We start from the raw sequence: 18,580 nt of genomic DNA, 5'->3' as shown, positions 1-18,580 counted from the left end.
AACGTTTTCAACCGGAGAGTTGTGAATTTGTGGAATTCTCTGCCACAGAAGGCAGTAGAGGCAATTCGCTGGATGAATTAAAATAAGAGTTAGATAGAGCTCTAGGGACTAGCTGAAGGAATATGGGGAAAATGCAGGCACGGGTTACTGATTGTGGATGATCAGCCATGATCATAATGAATGGCGATGCTGGCTCGAAGGGTCAAATGGCCTCCTCCTGCACCTATTTTCTATGTTTCTATGTTTCTAAGTCCTCAAGTTTTAATATAGTATAATTTAGTTTAGTTTATTATTATGTGTACTGAGGTACAGTGAAACGTTTTTGTTGTGTGCTATCCAGTAAAATAAAAGATTCTACGTGATTACAATCAAGTTATCAACATTGTTCACACATTTCACTGTACCAATTGTTACATGTGACAAATAAATGGATCTTGTATCTTGTCCAGATAAAGCATACAACATTTAGTCCGTGATAAAGTCCAAATTCCAATGAGATAGATGATAGGTCAGAACGGCACTTTAGCTGGTGAGAGGATGGTTCAGTTACCTGATAACAGCTGATAAGAAACTATCCTTGAATCTATAGGTATGTGCTTTCAAACTACTGTACTTTGTGCCTGATGGGAGAGGGGAGAAGAGAGAGTGGCCGGGGTGAGATTGGCCCTTGATTATCCTGGTGACTTCACCAAGGCAGCGAGAAGTGTAGACTTTTGACTATCAACCATATTTATGCCCCTTGTAATTTTACAAATCTCTATAGGTCACCTTTATGTTCCTGTAAGAGTAAACCTAGTCTATTCAATCTCTCCTTATAATCCCTCCATGCCAGACAACATCCTTGTGTCATTTTTGAACTCTTTCTCATTAATGAACAATCTGATTCTGGATTATTAAAGTCTTATTGCATTTCTCACATATTGCTTTCCAGGTTCATCTGCACTGCCTATAACACACCAAGGAACAAATGCCTTCATTACTTCAATGCTTTACCCCAACATCTCTCTATTTCCTGATGGATGGCTTATTGCTGAAACTAGTTTGAACTCTGCACACCATCTTTTTTTCTCAGAACAGTTCCATTCTGCTGGTATTAACAATAGTCAAATTGTTGACGTTTTAATTGGAACAATCCATGACAAAACGCTTGTTAGGAGACTATTTTATGCAGTAGATCTTGGCACTTGGCATGGAACAGCATCCAAAACATGTTTGGTGGAAGAATAATGAACATCTCTTTTAATCTTCTAATGAGGTTTTAACAGGTCTGCAGACAGCCTCCAACACAGCCCCAAAAGTGTTTTCTGCAAAATGGTTTTATTTATATAACTTCTGGAGCTCTTTGGGACTTTACAGTTAACTAAACCTTGGTAAAACTTGTCTAGTATTGTATTTGGGTACATTATATTACAGATACATTGAGCAGAAAACAACTTTATAGACACCAAACATTTTTTTAATCATTATTGCTCATTCAAATGTTGTCTTATGAAATACAGCTCTGTGCACTGTTTCTGTATCTTTGCAATTTTTTCCAGTCATCTATCAAGATTAATTTGGAACAAATAATAAAAAAACAAGAAACCCAAAACCTTTAAGTGCTTTGGTGAAATATTTTCTCCAAGGGGAGCCTTTCACTGTAGTTGCCATACAACACATTGTTTGTATAACGTTGAAGCACTCATATTGAGTTACAATTATACCCCACAGAAAAGTGGTTTCCAGATGTTGGAAAAACAGATTGTGATTGCACACGGAGGCCGCTTCCAGCTAATTTTGGAAATATGCCATTGCCAGCTCAGTATGCAAACGTGCAATGATTCAAGTGTAAGCAGAACAACAGCCTGCTCTAATAGGGCTGTAAGATGCACTCAATGCAATAAAACGTCAAACATAAATGTTAAGTAATAGTTTTAATAATTGCCTTATACTTTTTATTGTCCCAGGCTGAATAAATAGACTCCAATGAACTAATAAAATCTTATCATATTAATTTTAGTGAATATTATTTTCATTTACCATGTAATCACTTTGTTACACTAGAATTATGATTGAATCTCCTCAAATTGACTAAGATTGACCATTAATGAAACACTTCTTGTTTAATATAATATCCATTGGCTGTTGTATTACTTTATAGTTCAACATGTATTCTGTAGGGTATGTCACATGTCTAAAACCATTGGCATGAGGTGTTGTACGGCGCTTTGGAATAAAATGTACACACTTTGTTTGAGCTTTCTTTGTCTTACATATATCAGTAGAACACTCTGTAGTGGAACAAAACTAAAGTGCTGGAGGAAGTCAGTGGGTCAGGCAGCATATGTGAAGTGTACTGGCAGATGATGTTTTGGGTTGGAACCGTTCGTCATGGTGGCACAACGTTAAAGATGCTGCCTTACAGCACTGTTTCTGTGCTGTATCTCTAAATAAACTAAACTAAACCTTCCTTTAGTCTGAAAAAGGGACCTACCAAATGTAATCTGTTCACTGCCTCCACAGATGCTGCATGACCTGCTGAATTCTACCAACAGTTAGTTTTTTGGTTAAGATTCCAGCATCTGCAATCTCTTGTGCCTCTATTCTGTAATGGACTTTGTTAGAGGTTAAGAATTCACACATTTTATATGTACCTCATCCAGATCTATTGCAGGGTGAAATCCTTTATTGTCAGTGTTGAACGTTGCCTGTCTCTAAGGAAAATAAGTGTATGATTTAAACGTTATTTCTCCATAGGATCATAATTTTTATTTGGTAAGGCTGGAGGGTGATACATTTTCTTACAAGTACAGTGAGTAAACTACACCGTAATCACAATATTTGAATGGAACCAGCTCAACACATGAGCCCACGACTGGATGGAGAGAGGAATCACTCCGACTGAATGCCTCGCCAGTGGGCACGACCTCCCATGGCCAACCTGGAAGACCCTCAACAGATTACAAGTGGAGCAGGGGAGGTGCAAAGCACTTATGAAAGCATGGAACTACCAGGCAGAAGACACATGCAGCTGTGGAGCAGTACAGACAATGTCCCACCTACTGGAGTGTGACGACGCCCCCCAGTGCAGCCCCCAGGACCTGGCTGAACCGACCCGACCAGCTGTGACCTGCGCCAGATACTGGCAGAACGACATCTGAGATTGCAACGGACTCGAAGAAGAAGACTTAAAATTTATTAATGTTTTGGGATCTAGGTCCTGCTGTCTGTTGGCGAGGGAGTTTTAGGAATTAGAGCAATTATGATGAAGGACTAGCGATAGGTTTCCAAGTCAGTGTGTTGTGCAACTTAGAGGGAGGGGAACATGACAGTATTGATGTTCAACTATAGCTGTTGCCCTTGTCTATCTTGGTGATGGGCGTGTTATCAAAGTGGCCTAGGCCAGTACCAGTACTACATCTTGAGATGTGGTGGAAGGAACTGCAGATGCTGATTTAAACCGAAGATAGATACAAAAAGCTGGAGTAACTCAACGGGGCAGGCAGCATCTCTGGAGAGAGGGAATGGGTGATGTTTCGTGCCGAGACTGGTTAGGGATAAGGGAAACGAGAGACTATCCCTCTCCCACCCAAGTTGCACTAGCTTCTCGTTTTCACCCAACAAACAGCATCACGTATTTCGTTTGCGCAGCTGACAACCCAGTGGTATGAATAATGATTTCTCTAACCCCGGCATTCCCTCTCTCTCTTTCCGTCCCCCACCCAAGTCACAATAGCTTCTAATTTTCACCCAACAGCCAGCTAACAATGGCCTGTTTCATTAATCATTGTTAGTTATTTGCATATCTTTTATTCATTGTTCTTTATTTCTCTATATCAATGTCTATATCTCTTATTTTCCTTATCCCTAACCACTGAAGAAGGGTCTCGACCGGAAACATCACCCATTCCTTCTCTTCAGAGATGCTACCTGCCTCGCTGAGTTACTACAACTTTTTGTGTCTGTCTACATCTTGAGTTAGTACAACTTGTAGGCTCATGGTGATCGTATGTGATAGAGTCATTGTCATAGAGTGATGCAGTGTGGAAACAGGCCATTCAGTCCAACTTGTCCACACTGGCCAACATGTCCCATCTACACTAGTCATACTTGCCTGCATGTATGCACATATCTATGTACATATCCCTCCAAATTTGTCCTACCCATGTACCTGTCTGTTTCTTAAACATTGGGATAGTTTCAGCCTCAACTACCTTCTCTGACAGCTCATTTTATACTCCTACCCTTTGTGTGAAAAAGTTACCTCTCAGATTCTTATTAAATCTTTTCCCCTTCACCTTGAACCTATGTCCTCTGGTCCTCGATTCGCCTACTCTCGGAAATAATTTCTGTGCATCTACCCGATCTATTCCTCTCATGATTTTATACACCTTTATGAGATCACCCATCATCCTCCTGCATTCCAAGGAATAGAGACAAACCTCTCCCTATAGCTCAAACCCTCTAGTCTTGGCAACATCTTCGTAAATCCTCTCTGAACCCTTTCAAGCTTGACAATATCTCTCCTATTACATGGTGCCCAGAACTGAACACACTACTCAGTGCAGTCTCACCAACATCTTACACAACTCCTTGCGTATGGCGTGCACAGCCTACAGTTGTAGATCAAGGGTTGACATCCAGTCCAGGACAGCATCAGTTATTGGATGGATGACTTTGATGACCGTAACATGACCCCCCAATGCTTATACTTAATACTCTGACTGATGAAGGCCAATTTGCCAAAAACCTTTTTGACCACCTTATCTACCTGCGACTAGACCTTCAAGGAACCATGCACCTGCACTCCTAGATCCCTCTGCTCTACACCACTCCCCAGAGGCCTACCAGTCACTGGGTAGTCCTGCCCTTGTTGGATATCCCAAAATGCAACACCTCACTATGGGAGGGAATGAATGTTTAACTTAGTGGATTGGGTGACATTACATTTGACTGCTTTGTCCTGGATGCTGCTGTGTTTTTTGACATCTATTAGCATTAAGTTCATCCGGGCAAACTGAGAATATTCCATCACTCTCCTGACATATCTTGCTACGTGATTAGGAAGAGCATTATAGTGTCAGCAAATGAGTCACTCACAGTAGGATCTAGTGGGAGAGTCGAGGACCAGAGGTCAAAGTCTCAGAATCAAAGCACAGTCCCTTAGAAAGGTGATGAGGAGAAATTTATTTAGTCAGAAGACGGCAAATTTGTGGAATTCATTGCCACAGAAGGCTGTGGAGGTCGTCAATGGATATTTTTAAGGCAGAGATACATAGATTCTTGATTAGTACTGTTTGCACTGTACATTGATTTTAGATAAAACGCTACCACTTACGACTGTGATTTCCCTTCTGCTCATCAGGTGCAGAGGATTCTTCCCATCAATGAAAAATAATAGTGTTATTAGTGTTTAAAAATGTTGCGAATCTCTCTCCTGTCAATCATGCCATGAAGGTCACACCTTTTCCGGCAGGAGGGGAGAGGGATTATAAAACCCGGAAGTGTGGGCATGGCTCAGTCTCTGCATGATGGGGAAGGGAGAGGTGATGACTCTGTCTGAGCTGTGAATCAACTGAACACACTGAATGTCGACTGAACTGTGAGTGTTGTTTTTTGTGTGGTTTTATGGTGGTTTTATGGTGGTTTCACCCTGCTTGAAATGGTATGAAACTGCATTTGAATGTGGTGGCCTTGCATCCTGCATGAAAATGGTATGAAACTGCATTTGAATGTGGTGGCCTTGCACCCTGTTTGAAGTGGTATGAAACTGCACTTGAATTTGGTGGCCTTGCACCCTGCTTGAAGTGGTATGAAACTGCACTTGAACTCGGTGGCATTGCAGCCTGCTTGAAGTGGCAGGAAACTGCACTTGAATTTGGTGGCCTTGCACCCTGCTTGAAATGGTAGGAAAATGGATTTGAATTTGGTGGCCTTGCACCCTGCTTGAAATGGAATCTCAAGGAATAGCCGTGAGTCAACTGCCAGCCCACCAGCTGTGAGTGAGCTGCCAGCACATCAGGCTTGAGGGACTGAGCTGCCACCCCAAGAATCCATTTGGCCCACAATATCCATACGAGCAGCTCCAGAAAGCCCCTTCCCCCCACTGGCCACCAATATTGGAATTGGTGGAGAGGTGGAATATTGCCCTCCCGTGTGAACATGGGACCCAACGGGTCCCACTTAGTCTAGTCTAGACTACACATATTCTCACCGTGCTTCCTGTAAGGTCTCCATCCACTACTCACAATTCCTCCGTCTATGCCGCATCTGCTCCCAGGATGAGGTGTTCCATACCAGGGCATCGGAATGTCCTCATTCTTCAGGGAACGGGGGTTCCCCTCCCCTACTATAGATGAGGCTCTCACCAGGGTTTCTTCCATACCTCTCTCTCCCCATCCCCCCACTCGTAACAAGGGCAGTGTCCCCCTAGTCCTCACCTTCCACCCTACTATCTGTCACGAACAACAAATAATCCTCTGTCATTTTCGCCACCTCCAACGTGAACTCCACCACTCGCCACATCTTCCCATCTCCCCCCCTGTCTGCTTTCCACATAGAACGCTTCCTCCGTAACTCGCTGGTCAATTTGTCCCTTCCCACCCGTACCACCCCATCCCCGGGCACTTTCCTTTGCAACCGCAAGAGATGCTACACTTGTCACTTTACTTCCCCCCTTGACTCCATTCAAGGACCCAAGCAGTCGTTCCAGGTGCGACAGAGGTTCACCTGCACCTCCTTCAACCTCATCTATTGCATCCACTGCTCTAGATGTCAGCTGATCTACATCAATGAGACCAAGTGTAGGCTTGGCGATCGCTTCGCTGAACTCCTCCGCTCGGTCCGCATTAACCAACCTAAGCACTTTTGTGTACCTTCGATTTTCCGGCATCTGCAACAAAATGCTTTCTGCGTCGCATCTGTGGAGGTTGGGGAGGGTTTTTGCGGACACGACAAACTTCCTGGTCTATTAAATGACTTTGACAGACGATTTGACTGAGACCTGGCAATACATGATTTAGTTCATGCAGGCTCAAGAAGGGACTGGGACCAAAATGTTACCTAGCACTTTCGAGTCACAGCTGAAAACGCCATTCCTGTAACATGGTGCCCAAAACTGAACACATTACTCTAAATGCTGCCTCACCAATGTCTTATACCACTGCAACACGATCTCCTAACTTCTATACTCCGTACACTGACTGATGAAGGCCAATGTGCTGAAAGCTTTTATGAGTACCCTATCTACCTGTGATGCCACTTTCAACGAACTATGTACCTGCTCTCCCTAGATCCCCCTGCTCTACAACACTCCCCAGAGCCCTACCGTTCACTGCGTAGGTTCTGCCCAAAATGCAATACCTCACATTTCTTCATATTGAATTCCATTCCAGTTCAACCATTCCTCAGCCCACCTGCCCAACCGATCAAGATCCTGCTGCAATTTTTGACACCCAGCTTCGTGTCTAGTCATAATGATAGACTGGTCCACCAACTGTGAGCCAGATATGCTCATGCCTACACCACTTAAGCTTGAAAATAGAGTCCAAACCAGGCAAAAGATAAGAATAGGAGAATGTAATATTTCATTGAGCATAATTAATGGTGGAATTAAGAGTGTTGAACAAAATAAAGCAAAGGTTACTAAGAAAAGCAGTGATGAGAATGATATGTAAACAAATGGAGCAAATGTTTCCATAATAGGCCATCTAGTCTCCTTCTAATATTATTAGGATGATGGCTGAATTGTAGTTAAAAGCATCAGTGCTGAACATATATTGTAATAGATGCCTGCTCTGATCATTTGTATGTGGCCATTGTAGAGGCCAGAAGAAGTCTACCTGCAAGAACTATGATGCTGTTATTGTAATAGTCGTCGCATTCCAGATTACTTTTATTTATGATGCTGCCTATTACTGACCAGTTTGCAATATTTTGTCAAGCCCTACTTGATTTTTTTTTCATTTAAAAAAAATCTTCTGTATCTTATTGACTTTATTACGTTGTAAATATTTGTTATTCTTTTAAAATGAATACAAGTAGCAATCTTCATAAATAATATATCAAATATATTCTTTACAGCTCAGTAAAACTATGTTGTAGTCACATAGCTTTGCCAGTATAATCTCATATAAGTTATAAATCTTTTGAAATAATGTTAACAATCTATTTATTGTGTATTCCACCATGAAGTAAACATATTTGATATACTTTTATGGCTTTTCAATACGATATGTGAAAATTCAGCTATCAGATTCAGACAAATGGATGGCACAGTGACACTGATAATAGAGTGGTTGCTTCACAGCTCCAGTGACCCATGTTCAGTCATGAAGTCCAACACTATCTCTGTGGAGTTTGCATGTTCTCCGTATAACCATGTGGGCTTCTTCTGGATGGTCCAGTTTCCCCCAAAATTTCCAATCAATGAATGGTTTGCTAGGTTAAATGGACACTGTAAATTGCCACTTGATGGAAATTAGAAATGCTGATGAAGCAACTTATACCATACATACGAGCTAGGACTGATGCAGATGAGGATGAGTCGTGATCTTATAGAGGTGTATAAAATTATGAGATGAATAGAGCATGTAAACATGCAGAGTCTCTCGCCAAGATAGCAGAATCGAGAACCAGAGGGACGTAGGTTTAAGATGAGGGGGGAAAGATTTAATAGGAACCTTTGGGGTGACTTTTTTCCATAAAGGGTGGTGGGTGTATGGAATGAGCTGCCTCTTCTCCCCTCTCCCATCAGGTTGTTGGCTGCAACCTCCCCCCTCCCATTAACAAACTGTACACTGCAATGGCCAGGAAGCGAGTGGGTAAGATCATCTCTGACCCCTCTCACCCTGGCCACAAACTCTTTGAATCACTTCCCTCTGGAAGGCGACTCCAGACTGTCAAAGCTGCCACAGCCAAACATAAAAACAGTTTTTCTCCACGAGCAGTAGCTCTACTCAATAACCAAAAGTCTGTAGCCTCCTTTTGTTCTGGTATTTTATTTCATTCACATTTTTAAGCTATAATGTTTTATTCTTAATGTTTTCATGTTTTATGTTTTATTCTTAATTGTTTACTGTATGTCATGTTGTTAATTGCGAGCGGAGCACCAAAGCAAATTCCTTGTATGTGTACATACTTGGCCAATAAACTTATTCATTCAAATGTATAGAAATGTGAAAATGCACATCACCAGATTCGGGGACAGTTTCTTCCCAGTTGTTATCAGGCAACTGAATCTTCCTATCACAACCAGAGAGCAGTGCTGAACTACTATCTATCTCTTTGATGACCCTCGGACTATCCTTCATCGGACTTTACTGGCTTTACCTTGCACTAAAAGTTATTCCCTTATCGTGTATCTATATACTGTAAATGGATACATTGTAATGATGCTTTCTGCTAACCAGTTAGCACGCAACAAAAGCTTTTCACTGTACCTCGGTACACGTGACAATAAACTAAACTGAACTGCCGGAGGGGGTAGTTAAGGCAGGTACTATCAGAACATTTAAGAAACATTTAGGCATGACAGGATAAGTTTAGAGGGATCTAAGCCAATTGCAAGCAGGTGGGACTGGTACAAGTGGGACATGTTGGTCGTGTGGGCAAGCTGGGCCGAAGGGCCTATTTCCACACTTTGTGACTATGACTCAATGATGGAAAAAACTAATGAGAAATTTCAATCCACTGCCTTCAAGAGGTATTTGAACGTCACAAGGTTAAGCCATGTACGCTGGCACATAAATGGTTGCCAAATGTGAGGTCAGGTTGAAGACAATGGCAAAAAGATAGCATTTTGATTGGTCTTTACTGGATCGTATGGTTGACAAATGAACACACACAAACCATTCGATACGCTGGGCTTAATATTTGAGGGAGCATCGAGAAAAGCTGTTGTTATGGAAATGGTAACTGCTGATAAAGGTGATAAAGGTGATAAAGGTACTTCCTATTTGCTTGAATGCGTGGATATGGGTATGAAAGAGGTTCACTGAAGTGCGCTGCACACATTTGACTTACATAACAAGGATAGGGAAATGCAGGTGTTTAATGATATCTATTGCACCCTGAGAAGAGATAATAGCAGTGAGAAGGAAAGATAAACATGTGGATTGATATTGAGGTCAATTGGTGAGATAAACACCAGAAGTACTTCTGTCAGGTTCCATGGTAACAAAATGGATGTGCCCCATTGCAGGAGAGATAACCTGGGTTATGGGGCAGGTAAACTGATGGGTTGCCACTGGAGATATATCAGTCCAGTTGCTGAATATATTTATGAGCCAGGAATCATGGACATAGGTTGGACTGAGGCACTTAATTTGCGGGGCAGTGCTAGTCTGGTTGTGAAGAGATGGCAGAGACCTGCAAGTGTCAATAGTTCAGTTCAAACAATACACTTGCCAGGGTTAAGGAGGCAGTGTGTCCAAACCTCATGCTGGGAGATAAGTGTCACTGGCTGCAACTCCATCTAAATAGTTACGGATAACCAGGTATCAATGCCGTCCATCAATGGATGAAGGGGAGCCAGTGGATGTAGTGTATCTGGACTTTCAGAAAGCCTTTGATAAGGCCCCGCACAGGAGACTGGTGACTAAAATATGAGCACATGGTATTGAGGGTAGGGTGTTGACATGGATAGAAAATTGGTTTGAAGCCAGGAAGCAAAGAGTAGCAGTGAATGGGTACTTTTCCGAATGGCAGGCAGTGGCGAGTGGAGTGTCGCAAGGCTCGGTGTCGGGGCCGCAACTGTTTACCATATATATAAATGACTTGGAAGAGGGAATTAGGAGCAACAGTAGCAAGTTTGCAGATGACACAAAGCTGGGTGGCAGTGTGAACTGTGAAGAGGATGTTAGGAGGTTGCAGGGTGATCTGGACAGGTTGAGTGAGTGGGCAGATGCGTGGCAGATGCAGTATAATATAGATAAATGTGAGGTTATTCACTTTGGTGGCAAAAACAAGGGGGCAGATTATTATCTCAATGGGATTAGGGTAAGTAAGGGGGAGGTACAGCGAGACCTGGGTGTCCTTGTACACGGTCATTAAAGTTGGCGTGCAGGTACAGCAGGCAGTGAAGAAAGCTAATGGAATGTTGGCCTTCATAACAAGAGGATTTCTGTATAGGAGTAAAGAGGTTCTTCTGCAGTTGTATAGGGCTCTGGTGAGACCACATCTGGAGTATTGTGTACAGTTTTGGTCTCCTAATTTGAGGAAGGACATCCTTGTGATTGAGGCAGTGCAGCATAGGTTCACGAGATTGATCCTTGGGATGGCGGGACTGTCATATGAGGAAAGATTGAAAAAACTAGGCTTGTATTCACTGGAGATTAGAAGGGTGAGGGGGATTCTTATAGAAACATATAAAATGATAAAAGGACTTGACAAGCTAGATGCAGGAAAAATGTTTCAAATGTTGGGCGACCCCAGAACCAGGGGCTACAGTCTTAGATTAAAGGGCTGAGGTGAGACTGAGGTGAGACTTTAAGACTGAGGTGAGAAAAAACTTTTTCACCCAGAGAGTTGTGAATTTGTGGAATTCCCTGCCACAGAGTGCAGTGGAGGCCAAATCACTGGATGGATTTAAGAGAGAGTTAGATAGAGCTCTAGGGGCTAGTGGTATCAGGGGATATGGGGAGAAGGCAGGCACGGGTTATTGATTGGGGCGATCAGCCATGATCACAATGAATGGCAGTGCTGGCTCAAAGGGTCAAATGGCCTCCTCCTGCACCTATTTTCTATGTTTCTATGTTTCTATACAACTACCTGAGACGCCAAGAAAAAGTATAACCAGAATAAGAGTGTGGTGAATATTAGCATCTCTCATCTCAAGGTCTGGCATATTGATAACCTGTGCTCAGTCCCCTCATTCACTCTCTCTATACCTCTGACATGCTTAGCAATGCACAGTTCATACACCATCTTTAAACTTTCTGATTATACCACAATTGTCAAATGAATACCAGATAATGAGGAATTGGAGTACAGAAGGAAAATTGATAATCTGCTTGAATGATGCAAGAACAACAATCAGCAGCAATCAACTATGGATTTTGTTTTGGCTGAACTATCCTACAGTTTGCACTCTAATCGTCTGATTACCTAGAACTATTGATAGTTTCTTGTGTATTGATTATTTTATATTTCTTTGTATGTTATTATGTTAAAGAGCCTGTAAAGATGCAGCAAAAAATAATTTAATTGTTCCATCCCTGGTGCATAAGATTCTCTTAAGAGGTGGACATAAAGTCACAAAACAGAATAAACAGAGTAATCAGAATAATCAGAGACTGAAATCAATTATTGCAGAATTGTGTCTTGGAAATAGTTCAGAAAATAAATATCAAGGGAGTTGTCTTCATAACTACAAAAGGGACAATTGGAAAAAAGGATGATCCAGTGCTTACATGAATGCAGGATAGATGAGAGGATATGTATCAATGCATTAGCAAAGGCATAAAGGTGGAGCGCCTTTAGAAGCTATCACAGTAATGATTGGTGAGATTTAGTTTTAATTCATTGGACCCATGAATTAAAGACTAACAATGTTTTTCCTTTAATAGTTGAGACGTATTAAATTTAAAGTTTCTGTTAGTCCTACCAATTATGTAATAGTTATTAAGTTAACAGTTAGACTTTACTTTAGACTTCAGTTTTTATAGATATATAGTGCGGAAACAGGGCCTTCGACCCACCGAGTCCACGCCAATTAACCTACAAACTGTAAGTCTTTGAGTGTGGGAGGAAACTGGAGCATCCGGAAAAAATCCCACATGCTCACAGGGAGAACGTACTAACTCGATCCAGAGAGCACCCGTAGTCAGGACGGTACAGCAGCAAGTCTACCGCTGTGCCACCGTGCCACACCAAATGTGCAACAGGAATTGGTGATCTAAAGCCTCTCTGGAAAAATGTCCCATTGGCATTATCAGTACCTAGAGTGAATAGTTTAGAGATGTTAAGCACAGCTCATAATGAAAAGTTTTTTTTACTTGGGAAGAAAAGACCTAGTTAATTATCTACGACCTAGCTAATTAACGTTTAATTTACAAATTGAGTTAAATTTACAATTGAGCATTTAAATAATTAATTAATTTATAACTTCAAATATTTAAATAATTAACCGAGTTAATAATTGTATTTATGTAGGTAGCTGATGGTTTGTATGGATTTATTATTATTTTTAAGTGGAATCTGAGTATCGTGTGGTATGAACTTTCATATATAAAGTTGACTGCCTTCAATAATGCATGTCAGAAACATAGAAACATAGGAAATAGGTGCAGGAGTAGGCCATTCAGCCCTTCGAGCCTGCACCGCCATTCAATATGATCTTGGCTGATCATCAAAAATCAGTACCCTGTTCCTGCTTTTTCCCCATTTCCCTTGATTCTGTTAGCCCTAAGAGCTAAATATGTAAACTCTTGAAAACATCAATGTTTCATTGATAGCTCTGTTATTTGCCTCAGTAAGTTGCAATACCATAGAGTCTGCAGAAACAACAGTATATTTAAACCATGCCCACCAGTTAATGCAGATTGGACAGTATATTAAACTTCCTATGCCCAATCTTCAAAATCCATTGACCAGCTAATCAACGTCCCAATTAGAGGCCCAGTTTATTTGAAGGTTTCTTTTGTGTTAGCTTGACAGAAAGTAAGCAATGGTAGAATATGGGACTGCCTGCTGGATCTGTGCTCTCACAACAAGAAATGTCCCTGGAAGAGGAGAACACCAGCAGCACAGATGGGTGTTCTGGATCCTGAATAAGAATCTCTACTTCTTTTTGGTCAATATTGAGCAATGATTTATCTTTGTGACTCTCTTTGACCATATTGCCAATTAATACTGGGCAAATTGTGAACAACACAGATTTCTTTCCTAGTTAAAACTCAAAGTATCAAAGACACCCAATGATTTTCAGTTTAGTTTAGTTTAATTTATTATCAGTGTACCGAGGTATAGTGTAAAGCTTTTTTGTTGCATGTAATCCAGTCAGTGGAAAGAGAATACACGATTACAATCAAGCTGTCCACAGTGTGCAGATACAGCATAAAAGGAATAACAATCAGTGCAAGATAAAGTCCAATAAATATCTGATGAAAGATAGTAATAGAGTGTCCAAAGAAGTAGATTGTAGCTAAGGACCACTAGCTAGTTGGTGATAGGATGGTTCAGTTGCCGGATAACAGGTGGAAGAAATGGTTTCCACTGCGAGTGAGCGTGAAAATTAAGCTGATCATTTTGCTTCTCTATTTCTGAAACTACAATGGCAGTGGTGCTGCTATTCAACGAATCACACCGTAAGGTCTGTAAGAGAAATATTTCCTTGGGTAAAAAATTGTGATGTGCAGACTTTCATTTAATGCATCACCAGAATTTCTATTAAATGTATAGTATGGTACTAAGAAAAATCATAAGAAATCAAACTCTACCAAACCTTTGATAATCCAATTATCCTTCTTATCATGCAGTTAAATTGTTGCTCTGTTATCTTAAGTGAAATTATAGTGTCATTATCAGCCGTTACCCTGCCATTTAAATTGGACACTTAATTATTCAATATCCATTATAATATTTCTCCCATCAGAAAGGATTTGACAAAGCATTAGTATTCAGAGTACTAAGAAATTAAGAACATAATCGAGTCTGAGAAAGTCTGATCTAGTTATACACAAATTCTGACGATCACTTGTGCAACTTTTCAACATAAATGTATAAGGGGTAAGAGTGTTGTAAAAACAAGCCTGAAGGTTTTGTGTCTCAATGCAAGGAGCATTCGTAATAAGGTGGATGAGTTGAATGTGCAGACAGTTATTAATGAATATGATATAGTTGGGATCATGGAGACATGGCTCCAGGGTGACCAAGGCCGGGAGCTGAACATCCAGGGATATTCAATATTCAGGAGGGATAGACAGAAAGGTAAAGGAAATGGGGAAGCGTTGCTGGTTAGAGAGGAGATTAACGCAATAGTAAGGAAGGACATTAGCTTGGAGGATGTGGAATCGATATGGGTAGAGCTGCGAAACACTAAGGGGCAGAAAACGCTAGGAGGAGTTGTGTACAGGCCACCTAACAGTGGAGTTGGGGATGGCATCAAACAGGAAGTTAGAAATGCGTGCAACAAAGGTAAAACAGTTATAATGGTTGACTTCAATCTACATATAGATTGGGTGAATCAAATTGGCAGGGGTGCTGAGGAAGAGGATTTTTTGGAATGTTTGCAGGATAGTTTTCTAAACCAACATGTAGAGGAACCAACGAGAGAGCAGGCTATTCTAGACTGGGTATTGAGTAATGAGGAAGGGTTAGTTAGCAGTCTTGTTGTGCATGGCCCCTTGGGCAAGAGTGACCATAATATGGTTGAGTTATTCATTAGGATGGAGAGTGACATTGTTAATTCAGAAACAAGGGTTCTGAACTTAATGAAAGGTAACTTTGAGGGTATGAGACGTGAATTGGCCAAAATAGATTGGCAAATGATTCTTAAATGGTTGACGGTGGATATGCAATGGAAGGCATTTAAAGACTGCATGGATGAACTACAAAAATTGTTCATCCCAGTTTGGCAATAAATCAGGGAAGGTAGTGCATCTGTGGATAACAAGGAAAATCAGGGATAGTATCAAAACAAAAGATGAAGCATACAAGTCAGCAAGAAAAAGCAGCCTAGCAGAGGACTGGGAGAAATTCAGAGTCCAGCAGAGGAGGACAAAGGACTTAATTAGGAAAGAGAAAATAGATTATGACAGAAAACTGGCAGGGAACATAAAAACTGACTGCAAATGTTTTTATAGATATGTGAAGTGAAAAAGATTAGTAAAAACAAATGTAGGTCCCTTGCAGTCAGAAACAGGTGAATTGATCATGGGGAACAAGGACATGGCAGACCAATTGAATAACTACTTTGGCTCTGTCTTCACTAAGGAAGACATAAATAATCTGCCGGAAATATCACTTTAGATTCTGGAGTAGTCCCTGAGGATTGGAGGGTTGCTAATGTAATCCCACTTTTTAAAAAAGGAGGGAGAGAGAAAACGGGGAATTACAGACCAGTTAGTCTAACATCGGTAGTGGGGAAAATGCTAGTCAGTTATTAAAGATGGGATAGCAGAACATTTGGAAAGTGGTGAAATCATTGGACAAAGTCAGCATGGATTTATGAAAGGTAAATCATGTCTGACAAATCTTATAGAATTTTTCGAGGATGTAACTAGTAGAGTGGATAGGGGAGAACCAGTGGATGTGTTATATCTGGACTTTCAGAAGGCTTTCGACAAGGTCCCACATAAGCGATTAGTATGCAAACTTAAAGCACACGGCATTGGGGGTTCAGTATTGATGGGGATAGAGAATTGGCTGGCAGACAGGAAGCAAAGAGTAGGAGTAAACGGGTTCTTTTCAGAATGGCAGGCAGTGACTAGTGGGGTACCGCAAGGCTCAGTGCTGGGACCCCAGCTATTTACAATACATATTAATGATTTGGATGAGGTAATTAAATGCAACATCTCCAAGTTTGCGGATGACACGAAGCTGGGGGGAAGTGTTAGCTGTGAGGAGGATGCTAGGAGGCTGCAAGGTGACTTGGATGGGTTGGGTGAGTGGGAAAATGCATGGCAGATGCAGTGTAATGTTGATAAATGTGAGGTTATCCACTTTGATGGCAAGAACAGGAAAGTAAACTATTACCTGAATGGTGGCCGATTAGGAAAAGGGGAGATGCAATGAGACCTGGGTGTCATGGTACACCAGTCATTGAAAGTAGGCATGCAGGTGCAGCAGGCAGTGAAGAAAGCGAATGGTATGTTAGCATTCATAGCAAAAGGATTTGAGTATAGGAGCAGGGAGATTCTACTGCAGTTGTACTTGGTGAGATCTCGCCTGGAGTATTGTGTACAGTTTTGGTCTCCTAATCTGAGGAAAGACATTCTTGCCATAGAGGAAGTACAGAGAACGTTCACCAGACTGATTCCTGGAATGGCAGGACTTTCATATGAAGAAAGACTGGATAAACTCGGCTTATACTCGCTAGAATTTAGAAGATTGAGGGGGGATCTTATAGAAACTTACAAAATTCTTAAGAGGTTGGACTGGCTAGATGCAGGAAGATAGTTCCCTATGTTGGGGATGTCCAGAACAAGGGGTCACAGATTAAAGATAAGGGGGACGTCTTTTAGGACCGAGATGAGAAAAACATTTTTCACACTGAGAATGGTGAATCTGTGGAATTCTCTGCCATAGAAGGTAGTTGAGGCCAGTTCATTGCCAGTTAGATGTGGCCCTTGTAGCTAAAGGTATCATGGGGTATGGAGAGAAGGCAGGTACAGGATACTGAGTTGGATGATCAGCCATGATCATATTGAATGGCGGTGCAGGCTCGAAGGGCCGAATGGCCTACTCCTGCACCTATTTTCTATGTTTCTATGTTTCTAAATAGCAATGCTGAAATCCCATATTTCAATTGTGTTCTCCTCTCCCTCCTGTTTCTATCTACCCACTTCACACACATTTCTTCCATAGGCTTTTCCCCCTCCCCCTCCCCTTTCTTTTACCCTTCCTCCTCCCTCATCTGGTTCTGGTTCCATCTGCCATTCACTTCTTCCATCTTAACTCCCATTATCACCTTCCTTACTTATCAGATTCAGCACTGGCAGATGTTGTTTTCTTGCTTATTACTTTCTAATAGCTGTCTTCACCTTCACCCTCCCATCTCTTTATCTGTCTCCATTTGCCTTTTATTTGGTCTTTTCTTTTTCTTTTTTCTTCCTTCTTTTTATTGATTTGTCTGCCTCCATCATCCACCTGTCTCTGCCTCCCTATTCCATCCCTCCTACTCTCTTATCTGGCTCCAAATGCCCCTCCTCAGTCCACCAATGCTTCTGCCTTCCACTCCCCATCTCTTTATACTTGCTATCTTCCCTCTCCTGTCTCAGAGCTAATGCAATGTTTAGACCTGAAACATTGACCATTCCTATCCATCCACCGATGCTGCTCGACTAGCTGAGTTCTTCCAGTAGATCGTTTGTTGCTCTAAAGCCCATCATCTGCAGTCTCTTGCATCTACATTAAAAATAAGGTCAGTGTTCAGGCATGGTGCTGACACTTTGAAGTATTGATTCACAGATTGTCCGTTTAAAAAAATCCTTTAATTGCTATTTCTTTAGTGTATGCACCTGATTCTGCAGTTTGACCCAATAGCATCAATACTGATCGTTTTATGGTTCTGCTCGTAATAAACACTATTTTTGCTCGTGAAGCAGCCATTCACTATGTAATGCCTATGCATAATTTTCAATTTTACACTATCAATGTTTTCTTATGAAACGCTTCTTCCTTTACTACATTTTTTCTTTTTAGAGTACCACTATTACTAGGCAGTGCAGTCCATTAAGCTTCTATTTACCAGATATTGACATTCTAGGTTGCTCTCTCACAAGGAGAATACATAGCTGTCAACATCCATTTTCCAATCTTTGTGAGATGTTCCAGTAATTAGAAAGTTGGCATATCTATTGCTGAGAAAGGTGCTAACACGGTGCGCAGTATATAATACCCTGGGGAAACAAAATAATCTGTGACCAAGATCATTGAAATT

Source organism: Leucoraja erinacea, chromosome 1, assembly GCF_028641065.1.
Source record: "Leucoraja erinacea ecotype New England chromosome 1, Leri_hhj_1, whole genome shotgun sequence".
NCBI lineage: Eukaryota > Metazoa > Chordata > Chondrichthyes > Rajiformes > Rajidae > Leucoraja > Leucoraja erinaceus.
The sequence above is the reverse complement of the archived record's forward strand: the minus strand, read 5'-3'. Positions refer to the sequence as shown.